This window comes from Hyperolius riggenbachi, chromosome 5 (assembly GCF_040937935.1).
Source record: "Hyperolius riggenbachi isolate aHypRig1 chromosome 5, aHypRig1.pri, whole genome shotgun sequence".
Lineage (NCBI taxonomy): Eukaryota > Metazoa > Chordata > Amphibia > Anura > Hyperoliidae > Hyperolius > Hyperolius riggenbachi.
In genome coordinates, this window is record NC_090650.1 from 264,447,359 (window position 1) to 264,470,760 (window position 23,402).

The window sequence follows — 23,402 nt, forward strand, 5'->3', positions numbered from 1 at the left end:
CTGGACACCAATGGATAAGTGAGTGTTTGGTGTAACAGTAATACTTTGAGTAATGTACCTGCTGAGCAGGTGGTATACAATATAGAGACACAGCTCTGGGAGAACAGGAACCTTCCAGCAGCCTGAGGCTCTCCGGGGGGAGGAGTCAGGCTGGAGACGGGAAGGACCTAGGAGTGAGTGACACCTAAGATGGATGTCACTATCTGATTTGGAGACTATCTCTTTTAAAGGGAGAGATAGCTCTCGAGGTCGGGCACGCCGGGTCGGCAACACACTGACAGATAAAGTACAAAGACAGAAGGCTGATTCAGTATCCAAGTTAAGCAGGGTCTGGCAACGGAATATCAGATATACGAGGTACCAAATCAGAAGACAGAGGAGTAGTCAGAAAAGCTATAAGTCATAACATATATCAAACAATGCCTATTCTGGGTGCGAGGTCCTTGGTCTCAGCACCCTGGAACTAGTCTGAAGAATACACAGATGATAATACAGTATTCCCTAGACTGGGTGTGAGGTCCGTAGTCTCAGCACCCTGGAACTAGTCTGAAGTATAACACAGATGATAATACAGTTCCCTAAGCTGGGTGTGAGGTCCTTGGTCTCTACACCCTGGAACTAGCTAGAGCATAAACAGAATACAATTCAAATAATCTGGCTAAGTGTGTATTCCCAGGTCCACCTGGTTCAAACACACTGAGGATCTGACTAGGTCTGAGTGCTTCCACGTAGTGATCGCAACGGCAGACAACTTGCAAGTGACCAGCAGGAACTATATATGGAGTAGTGCTCTCCAGCACCACCCCTAATTGCTCAACCATTAGTATCCCGCTCAGGAGTCAGCTGATCGGCGTGGTCAGCTGACTCTTCCTGCTTATTATAAGAATTCTGCCTCTCAGCGCGCGCGCGTGTATTCCTAAGTCTATGTGCACTAACAGACTCAGCCACACCAGACACACGCTGCCGCGTGCAAACCGCAGAGCTGGACGCGGAACCAGCCGCCTTACTGTTGTTGCATTTGCTTTTCCGCGTTCTGCCCGGCTACCAAACACACGCTTCCGCGTGCAAACCACCGCACTGGACGCGGAATCAGCCGCCTGCTCAGTAGCACATGTGGCGGCTTTTCCGCGATCCCTCACACTCTCATAGGGAAAGCTTAGTTAGGCTCTTGTAGGCTTGTTAGCTTGCTCCTTGCTGATTCTTATTGCTAAAAAAGCACCCCACAACAGCTCTTTTGAGAGCTACTCTTGTTCTTGTGATCTTTTTTTTTTCTGTGTGTCCCACTGACACTTGTGCTGCATAGACAGCCTTGATAATTCATACTGTGTGTGCCACTGCCAGGCCCAGCACATTCAGTGACTACCTGTGTGTGTGAAAGGTGCACATTGTAATACCCATTACTGCTTATACCTACCTACCTACCTGTTGTTCACAGTGCACCCACCTACCTACGTGGGTTGAGCGCACGCAGTGTCATTGTGCCTGTCCTCTACCTGTTTGTGTGTGACAGGTGCACATTGTAATACCCATCACTGCATATACCTACCTACCTATTGTTCACAGTGCACCCACCTACCTACAGCGCACGCAGTGTCACTGTGCCTGTCCGATACCTGTCTGTATGTGACAGGTGCACATAGTTTTTGGTCACTACCTCAGGATGTGCATGCCAAGCCTGCTGCCTTCCTTGGATGTGTGGTAGCCGTTCCTGCTCCTTTGCCCACAGCATGCCTGCTGCCTTCCTTGGATGTGTGGTGGTGGTAGCCATTTCTTAGGCTCCCACTCTGGACTTTTTAAAATTAACTGTTTACCTCCAACACCAAAAATTACCCAAATCAAACTTTTTATGAAAAAAACAAAAAACAAAAAATGACAATAAAAAACCAAAAAAAAAAACCAAAACATAAATAGTTACCTAAGGGTCTGAACTTTTTTTTAATATGCATGTGAAGAGGGTATATTGCGAACATTTCTTAAATTATAAGCTTGTAAATAGTGATGGATGCAAAACTGAAAAAAGCCCCTTTATTTCCAAATTAAATATTGGCACCATACATTGTGATAGGGACATAATTTAAATGGTGTAATAACGAGGACAAATTGGCAAATAAAATACATAGGTTTTAATTATGGTAGCATGTAATATTTTAAAGCTATAATGGCAGAAACCTGAAAAATAATTATTTTTTTTCCATTTTTTTCTTAATATTCCTGTTAAAATGCATTTAGAAAAGAATAATTCTTAGCAAAATGTACCACCCAAATAAAGCCTAATTGGTGGTGGAAAAAGCAAGATATAGATCAATTCATTGTGATAATTAGTTTTAAAGTTTTTGGTAAATGAATGGGAGGTGAAAATTGCTCTGATGCATAAAGTGAAAAATACCCGCGTTCTGAAATGGTTAAAAGGAAATAAATATGGCAGCCTCCAAATACTTCTCATTGCAGTTGTCCTTTAAAGTGGAATATAACCCTGCATTTCAACTTTGCTCTAAAACATTATTTACAGTATATTATATGCAACCAGCATTTTTTTTTTACTAGACCAGCATTGGAAGGGTTACACAGAGCTTTAAAGTTCCTGGAGATTTCTGCAGACGCATCCGAAGCTGACATAGATACATTTTGTTTACATAAATGTATCTAAGTGTTGAATGTGACTCACTCTCTCTGACTGAGAAGGAGCTGGAGGACAGCCAAAGAGTGTGTAACATTTCTCAATAGATACATTTAACTAAATAGAATGTAACAATCTGAACTTCTGCATATCTCTCCACAGAACTTAAAACCTCTGTGTTTAACCCTTCCAATGCTGGTCTAGTTAAAAAAAAAATGCTTTTTGCATATAATATGCTGTAAATAATGTTTTAGAGCAAAGTTGAAATGCAGGGTTATATTCCGCTTTAAAGTCAGGGTGGATAGAAAGAGTACCTAGAAGCAGTGATAATAATGTGGATCTGCATGTACTGCAGTAAGTATAGTGGTATAAGTGTACAGTAACTACTTATAGTATGGACAATGGGGTTGCCATGTAAGAAAACCAACAAAAAAGATTTTTTATTTCTCAGCATTCTAAACACTTTGCAAAGCCTCATAACATATAATTGTGATACGTTTGCACTTTACATCTCTGTTTTTAATTTTTCATGTCAACTTTTATTTTCAACATAACCAGCATAATCAGGGCCGGATTTGTACTTCTTACCACTCAAGGCCCACTATTACCAGCCGCCCCTAACCAAACAGTATCCTACCTACTCTCTCCACACCCCCCCTCCCTCCCCCAAATTTTTGGGCCACTGGTGTCCACTATTGCAGTTAGTGCCAAGGTCTCCATGGCAACGTAACGTAAATCAATCATGTCACATGGGGGAACTGGTCAATCAAACAACGATCTACAGGTGATGGGCGTGGTGGGAGCCGTTCACCACACCCACACAGTAAAAGTGGCTCACAATTGGACAATGGGTGTCCGACGCGTAAAAATGAGTCCTGCACCCACTGTGGTCTCCATGGTAACAGCACTGGCCAATCAATAATTAGGAAATGGGGACTGTGATAGGATGCCTTCTGTATTCTTTTTTTTTTTTTTTAAATCTTTATGGATGCCTTCTGTATTCTGTACTATTTGCTGGTGCTGCCCCTGGTCCTTTCATCTCCCACACCACATGCGTGCCTGACCCAGCCCTCCGTAACTGCACACAGCTGTTGCTATGTCATTGGTCCAGGTCTGGCATTTTGCTAATCACACACTGTTCGCGCATGCTTGATTAACTGAGTGCAGCTGCCTGTTGCACAGCACAGGCAGATGCCAGCTGGTACTAATAATGCAGTTAGTCCGACCCCTTTCATTTGTTTGGACACTTAATCTGCACATAAAGCCCACTGCATAAAGGCCGCCCCTTGTTTAACTTGTGCCCTAGGCCATGGCCTATGGGGCCTTGCCAGAAAATCCAGCCATGAGCATAATACAGACAATTCAGTAACAATGAATCTGAACACACTGTCAGTTAAGTAAATTTTGACTTGTTGTGAATGTGACTTATATTTATTTGTTATTTGTATTGCAATTATATTGATAATGCAGATTCCATTTTACACAGTAACTTCATGAGTTGCTACTAAATGCAAAGACAAAACCTTGCTTGTTAAAGGCTGGGACTTATTTAGATGTTAGGTAAGATAGCAGATGACTCATTGATGTTCTGGGAACAACAATTATCTTTGGTTTAGTTATGTTTACTAGATGTACAATGTTATTTGCAGTAAAAAAAAAAATCACAAGTCTAAAACATTTTCTCTTTAATATGCAATAGATAAAAACTTTAAAACAGATATTTAAGAATTTAATTATAAAGATTATATATTGCCTTCTACATAGTTGTGGTCACTTTCTCCTAATACACCACTTCATAAAAAAGAAAAACCTACAACTTTCTCTGAAATACAAGGCTATACATTCAACAAAAAAATAGATGGGATTACAAAGGCTAAAGGTGGCCATACTTGACTTGGCGGCTGATCGACCATCCAATTTGCTAATTATAATCGAATTGGATGAAAATTGGTGCCGCCAAGTGCATGCCCATCCGACAAAGGGACAGAGTTTGGGACGAAAATTGGTTGCATTGTTCATCGTGCAAGATGTCGGGCCGAAGTTGGTTGGTCAGGTGCATGGTGGTACAGTGGTCGATTTCGGAATGAGCGAAGAAACAACAACCCCCCCCCCCGCCGCTGCCGACACAATGCATAGATGTGTGCCCCCCTGTGTGTGCATTATACATTAGCGGTCCGGAGTCAGCATCCACACAGTGTCCGCCCATCTTGCCAGGTTCTGCATGCACTCATACACGCTAGTGACGCATAGCATCTTATGTCAGATGCGCCGCTAGCGTGTACGCATGTACACGGCTGTTAGAACATGGCAATATGGATGGACACCGCGTGGAGGGCTGGAGGCTGACAATGGACAGGTAATGTATAAGTGCACACACGGGGGGGCACATTTGTACTTTAGGGGGCAGCGGCACAGTGGACGTGGCGGACTCAGCCAATTCCTTGAAAATTTCATGTTGAAATCGGACAGGAATCGGCCTGCAGTATATGGGCAGCTTTGATTCAGATTCGATTAGAGATAAATTTGTTTCTTTGTTGAATCGTCTTATAATCGTCAGGTCTATGGCTGCCGTAAGTGTATAATCAGATCAATTATTTAACAAAAGGACAATATACATAGTAGTAAAAATGAATTAATCATGGCGAAGTGTGTTTTTTATATTGTGGTCATCATCAAATTCACTGACAGTTTACTGTAATTTTCAGCCTCTGAGGAAGCGGCCTCTTCAAGCCATAAAATATGCATCAGGCTGTTTTTTTTGTATATGTGTAAACTTTACTGTGATTAATTCATTTTTACTATAACATATGTTGTCCTTTTACTAAATACATTCAACCTAAGTAAACCTATCTGTTTTCTGTTGAATGTATAACTTTGTACAGTATATGTTAAGGAGTGGCCATTTATACATTTATTATCTCTATGGGCCATATGCAGTTCCCTTTTTCTCCTTAGTTTTCTCCCAGGTGATATTTGCACATCTTGCTATAAAATTCATTTTAAGCCACTTGCAAGCAAGAAAATACTCAAAATAATTTTTATAGTACTTTTTCCCCAACATTTGGACACTTTTTCAGTTGTAAAATGATGAAAAATTAGTTTAAAGAGAAGATGAAAATTATCTCCTAGGAGATAACTCAGGTTAAAAAGTGAATTGCATATGGGCAATATGTCTCTAAAATAACTTGAAACTCATAAAAGTCAGCACCAATCATTGCTTAATCCCTATTTAACCCATTTAACATTCATTCAATTTCTAGTCATACGCCACTGGCATCTTCTGAAGTGTTCTACTGAGTAAATAGTCTAGTTACTAACTAACTAGTTACTAAGTTACTAGTCCCTTAGAGGGACGTCCAATATAATCCCTACCACAGTCATTAGTCCTTCACTGTCAAAGGCCAATATTGGGGTGACTGATGACAATTGAATTTTCTGTAAGTTTTAGGGATGTGGGAAACCACAGTGTCTGGAGGAAACCTACACAAATACAGAAAGAACATACGAACTGCATGCAGATAGTGTCCTGGCCCTGATTGGAACCACAAGTGCTATACACTACACCACCATATCATTGCAAACCTGTGATTCATGTATCTCTCAGTGAGACTTCAGAGTAGCCCATTGCGTTGTTCTTAGGCATCCTTGGGTGCTTTAAACTGTGTTTTGGGTCTTTATCGTGTTGGAACCATAACTGGGATACAGCTTTAAATACCGGGCAGTACAATTCTGAAGGAGTACAGCAGACCCACAACATAACTGATGTTTTAAGCTGGGCATGCTAAATATAGATTAAAATAGAAGGAGCCGGCAATTATTCAGCAATATGGCCACATCTTTTAGAGCAGATAGGAAGTTCTCAGTTTAGGTCCACTTTAAGAAGGCAAATTTATATTTAGTAGAACAAGTAATACTTTATTTCATTTAACATCTCAGTTGCTTACTTGATGACATGACCCTGGTATGCAGGTATAATGGGGCAATGTATCTTCACTTAATCATTTTTCAAGAGGCACAAAGCACTTTTTTAGTGAGCTGAAATGTGTGGAGGAGGTGGAAGGGTAAAGAGGTACCAACAAATTTGTTCAAGACTGTACACCAGTTCTTCTGAATGCTTATTTTGGCCACAGGGCAGTAAATGAGTAATTTGTATGGTACCACGCCCTGACTCATGATGATATGTTATTGCCTTGTTAATGGAAATGTGGTGAGAGTGCTCTTTTAAAATGGACCTGAACTCTTGCACAGGACAGAAGGAAAACATGGAGAAATGCACCCTGTATGTATTTATAAGGTTTAGCTTGTCTAATTTCCCCTCATCTGTGACTAATCACAAGTTGTAATTTGATCTTGAAGCTGTATCAGCTGACTGCCACAGCAGAGTTGCTAATTGGTAAACAAAAGATGTGAACAACATGTCTGCTTCCATGAAAGTAGGAAGTAGTCACAATTCAGATTAATTCCAGGATTTGAATTAGCTGTAACAAAGAAATGCTTTTCTTTAAAGGTTATTATGCTGTTGCTTATATTTTAGAACAGAAGGAATTTTTCATTTCAAATCCGTTTTAAGAGCACAATGTTCTGCTTTAGCATACAAGCTGTAATGAATATACTTAGATATTTCAGCAAAGTCTTTCAGTTTCTATTGTACATTTTGGATGTCTTGGATGTCTTGAAAAAAAAATGTTGTCCTTTTCCATATGGCAAAAAAATTGGTAACAAAAATAATCAGGATTCAAGCTGAGTAATGCTGAACAAAGAGAAAAAAACCTATAGCTTAATAAACCCTATCAATTTAATATCCCGTGCAAGCTACCTTTCTAGAAAGCTTTACTTTGTAATTTGGCTCTCTGGCGGTATGAGATAAATTATCTTAAACAGTGGCAAACAGTTCCCGTAGATATTGCGGCGATGAGATTTAAATAGTTGAAGTAATTGATTGGCATGTTTCCCAAGCAAACAATAGCATGGGGTTATTTTAAGATGTTATGAAATCAAAACATTTCATTTTATGTGCTAGCTGTAGAGGTAAAATGGCTTTACATTCCACCTCTTACAATCAACATTAGAACCATAAAAATATGTACACACCTACTCCAGACTCATGACATCCAACATACTTCATGCAGCTTTCTGCTCTCCAAATAATTGAATAAAATGTGCTGTGAATAATGAACCAGTGTTTAGGGCCGCTAAATACTAAAATAACATCACCAGCAATGCAGTTTGAAAAGTATCCTGAATGCAGATGCATAGCTAAAATAATAATAACAACAGAAACAACAATCATAATACTGTAATACAAACAGTCATTATCAACTCAAATATTTGCAGCTCACAATACATACTAACAGTAAAATAAGAATGGCAGATATATTATTATTATTATTATTATTATTATTATTATTATTATTATTATGCCTACTTATTGCTAATAACATTTGTGTGCTGCATCCCCCATGGACTTACTGTGTTAACAACACAAGCAATAAGTACATTCAGTTTACTTGTTTAACAAGACAGTAACCAAACAGCTCGGGGTGACCCAAAACCACAAGAAACGTATAGGTGACTCAAAGACACCGAAAAATCCCTCCTACTAAATGCAATGCTAAGTGTGGTTTGCCTTCTTAAAACAGAAGGAATTTGCGATAATTCATCTTAAAGTGAACATCTGTGGTTACCCACAATGCACTGCAGCTGAATATGCAAATTATCTCTTTATGCCCCAGAAGTCAAGCTTGCATCCAGAACTGCTGGAGTCTAGCAAGCCTACAGCTTTAAATGTTACAGAGCCATACCATAACAAAAACATGCAGTTGAAACAGCACCCAAGTTAATCAGTATATATTTTTATTCCTATCCTCTTTCAGAAGTCAAGACAAAATTTGAGGGTTCTGTGCAATATCTTAGCTGTTCATTACATTACATTGATTTGGACAAGAGAGCAATGGTGGGGTACCTGGTTTTTAGGGTTCTTCTGGAATTATTGAGATCACTTTCACCATTCTTTCTACTTCCTCTACAGGTTCTTATACATCCCCTTCTTCCCATACTTCTTGTCTTGATATTACTGTCAATTGTGGAGGTGCACAATGCTAGACTGTTGTTGTTTTCTGGCACTGAAATTTGGTCTGATGAAGTTAGTTATATGTGCTCAGGAAATGCATTGCCTTAGTAAAAAGAAACTTAATTACCTTGTATTGCATTTTCTGTATCATCACTGAGCTAAGCCCCATCCTACTTAGTATTTTAAAGCTTTTAATGTATTTTATTTTTCCTAGGCGCCTCTTTCCCCTGTTGTGTTACCCTCCATAGGAGGACAGCCTTAGGCCAGCTCTTTGTAGCTGGCAGTTACTTTTTTGCTGCAATGAAGACTGCTGTATCGAAGTGGAGACAGATTATTCTCCACATGCTCCACTGGTTGGTTGCCTTTCAATGCAACCTCATTTTAGAACATATTGTACCATCTGGGGTCTTGTTATCTGTCTGTTTTTAAGGTTTCCATTTCTTATATCTCTCAAGTCTTGATTTTATTGGCCCCTATACAAATATAGCCACTTCTTGCCTACTACCACGATATTATTGTTACTGCCTTTTTGTCAAAATCTAATCTGGAAAGCCCACAGGATCATAGCCTGTTTATTATGTACAAGTTGAATGTCCGGCGTTGCCTGGGTATGTATTTGGCTGGTGTTGGCTCCGCCCACTTTTTCCAACCCTCACACTCCATTACTCAATTACTCAGTGACCTAGTTTCTGAGCTTCGCTGTCTTTGGCATCAATAGTTTGCATTGAAATGAAACAAATCTGTTTGGCTATTTGTTGCTCCACCCCTATTCTGAATTTGAACCCCAGTCACCCAATGACCAACTATACCAGGTTTGAGGCTTGTGCCATTAACAGTGCAAGAATGGCAGCAATTAAATTTCCCTTTGAAAATCAATAGGTGAATTTTGATTGGCTTTTGTAGGCTTCACCCACTTTTATGAATACTAATCCCAGTCACCCAGTGACCAACTGTGAAAAGTTTGAGAACCCTACCATTAACAGTGTAAGAATGGCTGCAGTTTACATTTCCCAGTGAAATTTGAATTTATCTCTGCCCACCTTTTGGTTATGGGGATAAAAAGTATCCTATATGTTATTCCAGGTAATGTACTATGTGTGTGCCAAATTTCATTCAAATCCGTTCAGCCATTGTTGCGTGATTGCGTAACAAACATCCAAACATCCAAACTTTCACATTTATAATATTAGTAAGATGACCTTCTGTGGGATTTCCTATCAGGTCTTGGAAGGATTAAGCCTACACCCTGAAAAGATGTCTGGTTGTGCTGTTAAGGGAATGTCTGTCTCTTACAAACTGCCAATTTATCTTGGACTGTGTCTGAGATCTTTTCCCATAGACTGCAAATTGGATCTTATTTAGTGAGGTAGATCCACACTATTATAAATCTGGGGCTTAGGGCTTGTTGCTGTGCTGCTATGATCACTTGCTTCCTCCATGCTGTCTTTGAGTTCAGTCCTTTCTAACCAAAAGTAAAATAGCTAATTTCTGCCACTGCAGCTGGTTTCTTAATATTACAACCCATGCAGGCACATGTCTTGCCATGCCATGATGCCACTCTCTATACGTTTACTTCCTTCCATGCCTACTGCTGCATTGGACGTTTATCAGTTTGTCTCTCTGTTATACGCCTGAATTGTTTGTGTGTCAAGGACAGTGCCTTTGACATTTTAAAGACCCCTTTTTCTGGTTGGATTACAATCTCTTGATATTAACCATATAGAAAAGGTGTTTGGTGGTAGTTATGCTAGTTAACTTGCATCTAAATCTGGTCTTTGTGAATATTTAGCTGAGGTTGCTCAACTCCCTATAAAACAGCTTTAGATATGGTAAATCAACTTGGTATATACTGGAATTGCTTGCTATCTGTGTTGTCCAATGTCCAGCCTCATTTTGCTTGTGCTGTTTTTTTTCCACTGTTCCACTGAGTTCTTGAGAAAGCGTCTTAAGGTAAATATACACATCCAATTTTGGCTTTTGCACAGATTGTGTAGGTTAGCTTTTAGCTACATGCAAGTGGTAAAATTAGGAAGTGTGTAATAGGCTTTATAGTCCTGATGATTTAGATATGTGTGAATCCAAACTGTAGCCAGATAGGTCCATCCAGAGCTTCAGTTTTTTGGGGCTGCCATATATTTTTTTGCTTATTTGTGGTTTCTTGGGTAATTAAAGTGTACCAGGGACAAAGCACCCTCATGTATTTTACCATATATATATCAGTGGGGACATTAGAGAAAACACCTACCCTGCTCTCTGTTTCATTCTTCACTGCTCAGCCTGCTTGTTATCAGCCCTGATAAAATCCCTGACTGAGCATTAAGTCTAGCTTTGCTCAGTCAGGAATAATTTTAGCTGAGTCATTATAGCAGAGCTATAAGGGGACAGGCTTGAGCTTGAAAAGACATCAGAGAAGACAGACTCGGCTATAATGATTCCTGAGCAAAGCCAGACTAAATGCTCAGTCGGGGATTTTATCAGGGCTGATAACAAGCAGGCTTAGCAGTAAAGAGAGCAGGGTAGGTGTTTTCTCTAATGTTATCACTGATATATATGGTAAAATACATAAGGGTGCTTTGTTTCTGGTTCCCTTTAAGGGGTAATTAATTACTTTTCCACATAAATGATATGCAGGCACTTTGCAAAAGGGGTGTGACAAAGCCTTCGACCCTCTACAGATCACCTGTGCCCAAAAGTTATCAACAAGTGTAACCCGATTTATCCATTGGCACCAGGCCCCGACTGAGAGGAATGCACCAGACACTGACTCAGATTAAATTATCAAAGATTTATTTGCGACCTAACGGTGGTCACTGTTGGCTTCAATCAACCCGTAACACTTGAATAACACAATACACCTCCCTTGCACATCACAGGTCAAAATACACAATCTTCTAGTCTTCACAGCCGGTGCACCGGTAAAAGCTGTGGAATAAAAAGGTTAAGTTACATACAAATTATATATGAAAATTGAAATACAAAGGTTTTCTTGTACAACAATCAATCACTTTACAGCATGTTTCCATCACAGTACCACTGTTGGGGTGTGGGTTGGGAAAGGGGGATGGTCTACTGAGCAATTTCAGTTCCTAAACAGTTCTCAGGGCCTTGCAACCAAGTCTAAGCTATATTGGTCAGCAAAATCTTGGGGGAACTTGCGGGAACTAGTGACAGTTCTTAAGATGGTACTGTATAGTTGCACAGTTCGTTGGATGATCCCAAAAGGATGTTCACCTTGCTCAAAAGATCTCTTAGACTCTTTACCCTTGATAATCTACCACAAACCCACTTTACACTTAACACACCTGCCTGGATAGGGCCTCCCAAAAGAACAAACCAAATCAACTATAAATCAAATAATCAAAAAGGGTTAGGAAAATAAAAGTAAACAAAATAAAATATAAAAGTGACCAATGCACCCAGCTATACCACCAGAATCACCCTCCCACAATTTAACTCTCTTTTAGTGCACTTTGACTTTTAGGCTGAAGGAGCTCTAATTTAGAGTTGTTGCAAAACTTGTATTCCAAGTAAGTGGACCCTTTATCATGATCAGAGGTCAGTTCACTCCTCACTGCAGCACACTTTTAGTATTACAAGACGCAATGCAACTCCTCCTTTTTCACTTATCCTCTTTAATACTGATAGGTTCTCTTTACTCTCATGGCCTTAGTTATCTCCTCTTTCTTTAGGACCGTGTACTCAGGTAATATGCATAAATCACACTTTGGTTCACTTCTTATATCGCTCTCTTAGTAACACTTCAGAACATAGCACAGAAGAACACATGAATTCAACTCTTGACTTGAAACGGACTTGACAGGCACACTGTCTCTGATTCAGGCATAAAGCAAGCGGGAGGCTTTGTCAGCTCAGCGGGGTACTTAATGGAGGCTGATAATGTAGTCTTGCAACAGAAAGGCTTCACACTCAATACACTTCATATAGTCAGCAGCAGATTCCTTCACTTTAGCTGGCAGCTTAATCTTGCATCAACTACTGTATCATCAACACAATGTCTCTGTATCTTTAAGGCCTTCACACACAGACAGTCTCTAGTAACAGCACTATGAACAGGCATGGCCTCTTCAGGTTCTGGGTTGCTATATTTCTATCTCTGCAAGCCTCCGCTGAACACTGGCTACTAACTGAACACACACTGTAACTTGTAGTTGGCTATAGGGCCCATACTCATCTGGCTGCCGGATTTCCTTTCTGTCCGGGCTAGCTCAGATTTGCTCTGTACGCTGCCTCTGGCCTCCGGTCACTGTCTGGCTTGGTTGGCACTGTCTCTCTGCTCTGCTCTGGTTGCTGCGTGGCCACCGGGTCCCCTGCTAGCCTCTGTGTGACAGCTGCGGCCGTTCTCCTTGTGGCCTCCTCCCCGCTCTTTCCACCGCCTCCTGACCTCCCAAGTTCCTCTCTCCTCTCCACTTGACTGGCGTGCTCTGGCTGGTTCTAGTCAGTTCCCTCCAGCTACACCCTTCTAGCTCTGCCCCTCCGCGCCTGCGCTGTAGCTTTCGACAGGCCTCGCGGGAATTTTGGAAAGTTCCACTGCTCTGTGTGCTTTGGTCGCCTAGCAACAGTCTATGCAACAATTACAGCGCCTCCACTCCTCTCCCAAGTGCCGTTTTAGTTCCACAGGCGAACATCTAAGGCGAAACTTAGCCTTAGGTGCTAAAGTTACCTCACACATAGCAATACATTAGCATTAGGGTTACACAAGGACCCAGGTTGAGATTGAAGAGTTGGGGTGACTCATGCTACGCATGTGGCAGTGGACTCTATGGGAGGTGACTTATAGTGGAATCTGGAAGCCATCTTTATTAACAAAGAGACACCAGATATGCACCCCCATGTGACATGATTATAGACGTACATTAGTACATGTACCCATTCACATAAAGGCTTCAATGAACACATTGGCACAGAGAAAAACTTTTATTTATTCTTTTTTTTAACAATAAATAGTTACCTTTAATCATTGGTTCCAAGTCAGTATCGTCACTCGTAGTTTTGGAACCCCCACCACATGTCCAACTTACGAATAGTAATTTCTGCCACTCATTGCCAATAAACTAAGGGCTACGTGGAGTTTATTTGCTACAGTGAGTCCTTACAAAGGCAGTAATGTCATGAAGATGGCTGTTGAGATTCCCTAGATTCAGGGGTGTAGCAATAGGGGTTGCAGAAGTTAAGACTGCATCGGGGCCCTTGGGCCAGAGGGGCCCCAAAGGGCTCTCCCTCAACTGCAGTATTAGCTCTGTATTGGTCCTGTGCTCATAATAATGACTTCTATAGATACTTTGAAAAGTGGTAATCATTAACAAACTGTTCCCCATTCCCTTCTTGCAACTCTGACACTGTAGCTGCCATTGGCAGGTTTTGGTGCACTGTATCAATTGTTATGTATAGAGTGTTTGGGGGGCCCCAATGGAAAACTTGCATCGGGGTTCACAGCTCCTTAGCTACGCCACTGCCTAGAATCCTGAAGGAAAGAAAAAGGTTAGGTTTTTTTAAATGAAGGGGTGGTAAGTGTTAAGGTAAATGAAGGGTCAGTGTAACTATAACAGCTCCTGCCTTGGCAGCAGGGACACCTTATTCACATGAAAACCCAATATTTAGTCAAACCTAGCAACTGTTTTGCCACAAGGATGGAGGGATATTAGTGGTTATCTTGATGATGTGTTTGTTTTTATAAGGACATTCTATAGTCAATAAACTCTGTGCAAAAGGAGTTTATTGGCAGCGTGTGGCCAACTGCTTGTGAACAGGGAATTTGAGGGAAGGGGAAGAGGGGCTTTAAACAAGGCAACTGAGGATATTGGCGTAGCATCATAAAACAGTAATTATTTATTGTTAAAAGAGAAACTTTTCATTTTTTTACTTTATTTTAACTTTTCAAAGACAGGGGTAATAAGTACTAATGTACTAGCAATGAGCAGATAAAATTCACAAGCTTAATTTTCCAGCAAATCTAGTTAATCTTAGTTTAGTGAAAATTTTGTGAAATTGCTGCAAAAAATTGCAATTTTCTTTTGCTGCATTTTCATTGAAGTCTATGGGGCCAATTTTTACAGGGGATACATGATCTCAACATCAAATTTGATATGCATATCAAGACTAAACCAGGGAATATGTCATTTAAAAAAAAAGACCTTATAGTATTTGAGAAAGCCCAAGTTTTGAGGGGGATATGCATTTTAAACCAGTGCTTATTAGGGTGGTGACACTCATGCTCTTGCTTTTTTCTCCATGCATGAATGACTCAGAATGGGTACCTGCATAGTGTGGCTCTGCTCTTACACAGATGTTAAATAAAAATCTTTTTAAGATGCCCACTAATGGTATAATCTTTTTTTTTTTTTTTTTATTAAAATGTTATTTTTCTATTTTTTCTATTTTTTAAAGAGGTTTTGTTCAAGGAAATACCACACATGCTGGCCATACAATGGTAATGTGAGCAATCAACAAGAAAATAAAAAAATAAAAATAAAAAACTCAACTCCCAACCCACCCATATTGCTCTCTCTTTACGTCTCTTTAAAAAAAAAAAAAGAAGTAGTGGTTCAAAAAACAGATATATGAATGTTTCCATCTCAAGGGGATCAAGTTTTGTCCAATCTTACAATTTCTATCCTATATAATAAAACCCTACTGTCTCTGCGTCCCGTGTCCCTGTGAGTGTCCCATCTACGCTCTGCACATGTAGAGGGACGCAGAGACAGTGAGGGGGAGTGATGTGAGCCACACGGCCAAGGGGCGGGCGGACGGGCTGGCCGGCAGGCGTGTGTGCGCGAAGGGCGGGTGGGTGTGGCTCGGGTGCGTGCACGACTGGCGCATGCGCAATGAGACCTAGCCCGTTTTTAAATGGGCTTAGGTCCACTAGTGTAAGATAAGCTAATATCTAAAATATCCACTCAAAGTACTGTATATTCACTTATTATATTTACGTACCTTCTATTACACAGATTTGGTAAGATTGGACAAAAAGATTGTATCATTAGGGGATTTAAACACATTTTTTTCCAAAAACATTTTAAAATTGTTTTTCTCAAGATACAAGGTCTTTTTTAAAGAACATTTTTGATATGTACCCCAAAATGATTGTGACATACGTAGCAAATATGGTGACAATAGCATGCATAATTACACAGCGCAAGGGGGGGAAATACATGCAGAGGCTCCCTTTGGGTAGAAGTGGGTGGGATTGAGGGGGAAATTTTAGCACACCCAAGAAATTGCAGCACAGCCAGGAGGAAGAGCGAGAACCCCCCCCCCCCCCCACATACCAGCTATAAGTGGATAACTTTAGGACTACTCGTGTATAAGGCGACCCCTCCCACACTTTTATACAGTGAGTCAGTCCTAAATTTCTTGACTTATAGCCGAGTATATACAGTAGATACAACATTTATCAATATCATGTACCAACTGCAAAAGTCGGGTGCATAGACTCTCAAAGTGGTAAAAATTGTGGTTTTGCCACATATGGGTATCATTGATGTTAAAGAGGGCTTCCAGATTTAGCCATGAAGCCCACCCCCACCCCCTGGGCCTACCAGTGTGACCCGACCACAATGAGAATGATGTGGGGTTGAGCCCCTTGTCCATAAGAATCGATAATTGCTGCTTTTCTTTAGCAGACAAACACAAATCTTATGAACATTGTGGGTTGCTTGGACTATTTAATGGACTATGTAGCTGCCACTCCAATCTTACAGGCTCCCAGTTCTTTAAAGAGTAACTGTCGGGCATAAAATAAAAAATCAATTCTTTATTTTTATCTAGTAAACAAGTAATAGGGATGCTAATCAGGCAATCCAAAAGTTAAAATCACTATTATTTTTCTTGTTGATAAATTATCATTCCCCAGTTTACCCAGTTTTTTTTCTCTTATTTGGTACACAGAAAATTTGGTACACAAAAAGGAAGTTGCAGAGCTGTTAAGCTTGGGGGTGTAATCTCCACAGTCAGCATACAACACATAAGCTGACGTGAAGGAGGTACACACACCAGCACAAGGGATCAGGATATCCCCAGTTTAGTGGAGGAGAGGACTGACTCCAATAGGAGATTGTGGTGCACAGAGCCGGTGCAGATCTGAACAGCCACAAACACTTTCGTAATAACGTCTCAGCGCAAAGTAGCGCTGAGCGCATAAACCAGGACTGAGGAGATCAGGACAGGTAGACAGAATGAACGCTTGCTAGCTAGCGATTACTTAGCGACAGCAAGCGTCCAAAACCAGACAGACTGGAATGAGGCAGCCAATGCGTTGCGGCGATGGCGTGCCTCACAAAGACAGGACAAGAGAGACAGGAAATAGCAGGATCGAGATAGATGAACGTAACACAGATAAATATACAATAAGTATGTTTTCCTAGCGTATTACAATTACAGCTATCAATGAAACTATTTGTAAGGTCTGACTAACATATGTATATATCGGCAATGAACCGATATATGACATAAGCAGGAACGCTGACTAGGACTGGAGTAATACAGGGAACAGGACTCAGAAGGATTTGCTATCTCTTCGCAGAGATGAACGCAATCCACAAACAGGACCAGGAACAGGATAACTAGCTCAGCACGGGTGTTCACGGAACGCGCAAACTACCAAAAACGTGCTGGAAAACTGACTAACTGAACACAGGAAATAAACAGTTCGTGTACGTATATATCAGCGACACTGATATATCAACGTAACACAAATACAAGGAAAATAACAAAATGCGCAAGTATGCGTATATATTGGCGATGAACCAATATATGACACAAGACAAGCAAGTAGCAACTTCTAGAACAAGAGCAGAACTAGGAGGACTCGCTGACCCCTTCGCAGGAGTCAGCGCAGTCCACACGGACCAGGAACTAGGTGGGGCACGAGCAGAGTAACAGATACAATCTGAGACTATGATAGCCCATGAGGCATTGCAGGAAGCAGTTCTTTATACTGAGGTCATCCAATGGGAGCAGACCTGCAGATTCCCACACAAGTGAATGGTAATTAATCACAGGCTGATAGCAGGAAAAGGCAGACAATGATATGCAGCCTGCAGGAAAGGGACCGCCCCTCCACTGCAGCAGACAATGTTTGTTTACACAAAAGCATATTAAACTTTCAGAGCGACTGCAGATGGAATCAGCAACTAGTTTAAGTGCAAACCAAACTATGCAAGCAAATGCATGTAATGACATTAGAACTGCTTGGTTTGCAATACCACTGCAGTCAGCAGTAAACGCTGCAGAAGCGATCATAACAAGGGCATGCTGGGTTGTCCTTTTTTGCTTCTCTACTTCTCCTCAGACTAATCTAATGCAGCCTGATTGGCTGAAGGCTCTTTCCCTCCTGTTTTCCCCTACCACACCTCTGTTCCTCTCTGATTGGCCAAAATTTCTCAGGCTGAAACAATGCACTTTCTATAGTGAAGGGCAGGCAAATCAGGCAGAGGAGACTAAGGGCGGATATTACATCACGACTGGCTTCAAAATAGCCACAGTAAATATGGAAACTGTCTAGAATAGGATTTTCTACTTTTCCTTTATAAAATTCACAGGAATCATAATGTGGACAGTGCAATACATATGTTACCGTATATACTCGCATACAAGCCGAATTTTTGACCCCCAAAAAGGGGGTCAAAAGTTGGGGGGTCGGCTTGTATGCGAGTCTTCCCTGGTGGTATAGTGGTGGGTGGTGGGTGGTGGGTGTACCGCGCCCCGCTCCCCCCGCGGCCGCCGCTGCTATTACCTGCAGGCAGCGGCCGCTTCCTAATCCGCGTTCCTCTTCTTAAACTTTTCAGCGTGTATCACAGCAGCGCGCCCGGCGCTGCTGCTGTGACGATGCAGGGGCAGGAAAGAGCGGTTCCCTTGGTAACGGTGATACAGATCGCCGTTATAGGGAGCCGCGCTCTTTCCTGCACTCTGCATCGTCACAGCAGCAGCGCCGGGCGCGCTGCTGTGATACACGCTGAAAAGTTTAAGAAGAGGAATGCAGATTAGGAAGCGGCCGCTGCCTGCAGGTAATAGCAGCGGCGGGGAGGGGGGGGGGGAGCCGGGAGTACTACCTACCTATGCTGGGCACTATACTGGCTAAACTGGGCACTATACTGGCTAAACTGGGCACTATACTGGCTAAACTGGGCACTAAACTAGCTAAACTGGGCACTAAACTAGCTAAACTGGGCACTATACTGGCTAAACTGGGCACTATACTGGCTAAACTGGGCACTATACTAGCTAAACTGGGCACTATATTGGCTAAACTGGGCACTATACTAGCTAAACTGGGCATTATACTAGCTAAACTGGGCACTATACTAGCTAAACTGGGCACTATACTGGCTAAACTGGGCACTATACTGGCTAAACTGGGCACTATACTAGCTAAACTGGGCACTATACTAGCTAAACTGGGCACTATACTGGCTAAACTGGGCACTATACTAGCTAAACTGGGCACTAAACTGGGCACTATACTGGCTAAACTGGGCACTATACTAGCTAAACTGGGCACTATACTAGCTAAACTGAGGCACTACCTACCCATACTGGGCACTATACTGGCTATACTGGGCACTTTACTAGCTATACTGGGCACTATACTAGCTATACTGGACACTACCTACCTATACTGGGCACTATACTAGCTATACTGGGACACACTGGGGGGCTGCACCAATCCAGCATTTCCTACCCCCGGCTTATATGGGGGTCAATCATTTTTCCCAGTTTTTTCAGGGAAAAGTTGGGGGGTCGGCTTATATGCGGGTCGGCTTATATGCGAGTATATACGGTATGTAAGTAGAGCAAGTATGTATCTACTTATATATTTGGTTTTTTTTTCCTGAGATAGTATGGCTGACAGCTCCTCTTTAAGAAACAGAGGCCTGCATGGGAACAAGAATATAAAATAAAAATTTACATACACTATCTTTGAAGGTAAATTTGCCAAGCTTCTGAGAAGATACGTCCTAATGTGTTTATCTAAGATAATTCAACAAAATAGCTTTGTGAGTCAACCCCTGTGTGTGACCCTCCTGGCAGTAGGTCAAGGTCACTATCAATAAAAATAATACAATTTGGACATGTAAGTACATTTACATAACAACAAGCATTATATAAAATGCATTATTTTATTAAAGAATTGTTATGTAAGTGACCCAGAACTACATCTAAATAATTGTTTTTATATTAATACATAATAGTCACACCAGGTAGAAAGATTTAGTTGAAATGTCAAACTTATTTAGTGACCATAAATAATGACTGCATTATTCATTTGTCTTGCCCTTTGCACACACTAATCCAGTCTGACAGCAAGCTTTGCTCTTTTATTAGCTCCCCATCAGCTGTGATCACTGATGGTGAAGTCAAGCAGCAACATTCACAAGTGCCAGCCTTCACCAGCACCTTTTTTGAGTGCTGCTGTCTTAATTCTCAGAGGGAGGGACACTTATTTAGGAGAAAAGATGATCCGCAGCTAGGTGCTAGTCTATTCTGACAGATGTTAACATTTAATACAATATCTTCTCTGTGTTCATGCTCAGCCTGCCGTCTTCCCCTACCATTTTACAGTGATGCATCATATCCATAATTATTTCACAAGGATCCTCCTCTCTTAGCTCCCATTCACAATCTTCCATTGAAAAAAAAGCACACTTTTGGTGCTGTGTTGAAGCATCTTTTAACATATCACTGCCTCCTAAATAAAGTAGTCGCAGTCTACTGTATCAATAGTTAAAGGACACCTGAAGTGAAAAGTATATGGAGGCTGCTATATTTATTTAATTTAAGCAAGACCAGTTGCCTGGCTATCCTGCTGATTCTCCACCTCTAATACTTTTAGCCATAGACCGTGAACAAGCATGCAGCAGATCAGGTGTTTCTGACATTTTTTGTCAAATCTGACAGGATTTGATGTGACACTTCTGCAGCCAAATAGATCAGCAGGGCTGCCAGGAAACTGGTATTGCTTGAAAGGAAATAAATGGAAGGATAATTCAATAAAATCGTTTTTGGAACAGGAAGTGAATAAGTACTACAATTTACTGCTTACATTTTTTAATCTTTTTAATTTTAGATGTTATCAAGATTTTAGTATACCTGAAACTTTCTCTGTCTTCTGACTAACGTTTGAATGAGTCTGACAGGTAAGTTGAAAATCAGTTTGCTTTTTAAACAGTTTAAGATACAATACTGCTATTACACACAAACACACAATTTTTTTTTTTTTTTAGCAACCACCATAACTACCAGCTAGACGCGTACGAGAGATAACGGCGCTGGAGACTTGGGCGCAGGATTCAGCCGGTATATGGCTGATCCTGCTGCCGCCAAGTCCTGGCCACAATAAATACTATTCCCCCTCCAGGCCGTCATGGATAGTGGGGAATGAAAGCCGAATTATTATGTTTTAAAAGTAACTTCAGCGCCATCTTTTGACATTACTCCCTGTGCCTGCTATAGCCGTAATTCCTATTATGGCCTATGGTGGCACCGGCTGCGCCCAAATCTCCTGCTCTGGTTTCAGCGTGTTCCAGCTAGACTGCTGTCTTTGAACAATTTTCATACAAATATAGGTTTCACGGGATTTAAAAGTATTTGCATTCTGGCTTTTTTCTCTTTTTTTTAAACATTTTTATGCAAAGGTTGTGTCACATTTTAACCACTTTACCCCCCGCGGTACGGATTTCTCCATCCTTTTTTACCCCCCTAAAAAACCAAGGGACAGAGAAATCCGTACCTTCCGCGCTACCGCCACTGTCCGCGCTCCCGCCGCTCGTGCGCGCGCTCCCGCCGCTCGTGCATGCAGACGCCCGCTCGCCCGGAGATCAATGAACGGGAAAATCCATTCCCGTTCGTTGATCTAAGCCCCCTGCAATGATCTGCTGCTTCTTTGAGAAACAGCGCGATCATTGTGATTCTCCCAGCCTCGTAGTGCTTCCTGTAAGCGTCCTTCCGGACGCTTACAGGTCGCATGTAAACAAACTCACTGTGGCCATCTTGTGACCAAATAGTAAAACTACACCCTAAAGCATTTTGCATATACAAATACATTAGTTTTACAAAATAAATTAACTCATTACCTCCCACACTCCCCAATTTTTTTTTTATAATTAAAAAAAAAATACAATAAAAAAATACATAAATAGTTACCTTAGGGACTGAAATTTTTAAATATTTATGTCAAGAGGGTATAACACTGTTACTTTATAAACTACGGGCTTGTAATTAGGGATGGATGCAAAACTGAAAAAAATGCACCTTTATTTCCAAATAAAATATTGGCGCCAAACATTGTGATAGGGACATAATTTAAACGTTTTTATAACCGGGACAATGGGCAAATACATTTCATGGGTTTTAATCACAGTAGCATGCATTATTTAAAAACTATAATGGCCGAAAACTGAAAAATAATAATTTTTTCCCACATTTTTTCCTATTTTTCCATTAAAACACATTTAGAATAAAATAATTCTTGGCATAATGTCCCACCTAAAGAAAGCCTAATTGGTTGCAAAAAAAACAAGATATAGTTCATTTCATTGTGATAAGTAATAATAAAGTTATAGACGAATGAATGGAAGGAGCGCTGAAAGGTGAAAATTGCTCTGGTGTTCAAGGGGTAAAACCCCTCAGTGGTGAAGTGGTTAAGCCAAACATGGAACACAGGCAAGCATACTGATAACATTACATCAAATACAAGTAATTCCAGAAATTCTACCAGTGTAGGCCTATTTTCCTTTCTGGACATATCTTTTAAGAAGCGTATTCCCATATTCATTATTCTGCTTTATTTGAACATCACAATTTTTGGAACTATTTCAAACACAACCAGTTTACCATATGCCTGCATATCTCTGCCTCACTTACATGTACAGTACCATACCAGAACCAAGGAGCCATCAGTCATTTTTACTGCTTACATATATATACTAGTGTGTCTTGACTCCCAATAATTAACGTATCTGCATATTATTGCACCATTATCTGTTTTTCTTCTTTCAACCAACCACCTACCTCAAAAATGCACAAATCATCACTAATCTCCAACTACAATCACTACCCTCAATGAGTGGGGGTTGTAACGAATGTTAAAGATGAACGGATGCATCTACTCCATATTGATTCATGTCTATCTGGGCAGACACTATGCAAGTAAGTGCATTTTGTGGTAGGAGATCATATCATTTACTAATTTAATCCATATTTTATTTTTTACAGATGGTACTTAAAAATCCATCAAGCCAAGCATTATCTTTTGTCATAAAAAGTAATTTAGGTAACACCAACCCCATTTTGAGTTTTCCATTATACCCTGTATACATAATTTAAGGTTATAGATATTTGGACACTCCATCAACATTGTGAGTAATGATTTAGAGAGTACCTGAGAAGTTGCAAAAAAAATTTCCTCCATCTGTTTAACATTTGGGGCAACTATGGCTATAGTACTTCGACTGAACTTACTCAAGTGCATGGGAGTACTCTTAGCATAGAATGTAGTGGCTGAATAGAGCACTGGTTAAGGACACTGCCTTTGACATGGGCGACCAGGGTTCAAATCCTGGCTGAGGTCAGTACCTATTTAGTAAGGAGTTCAAGGCAAGACTCCCCAACACTGCAGGGTGGCCTCCTGAGCGTGTCCCAGTGGCTGCAGCTCTTGAGCGCTTTGAGTCCGACAGGAGAAAAGCGCTATATAAATGTTTG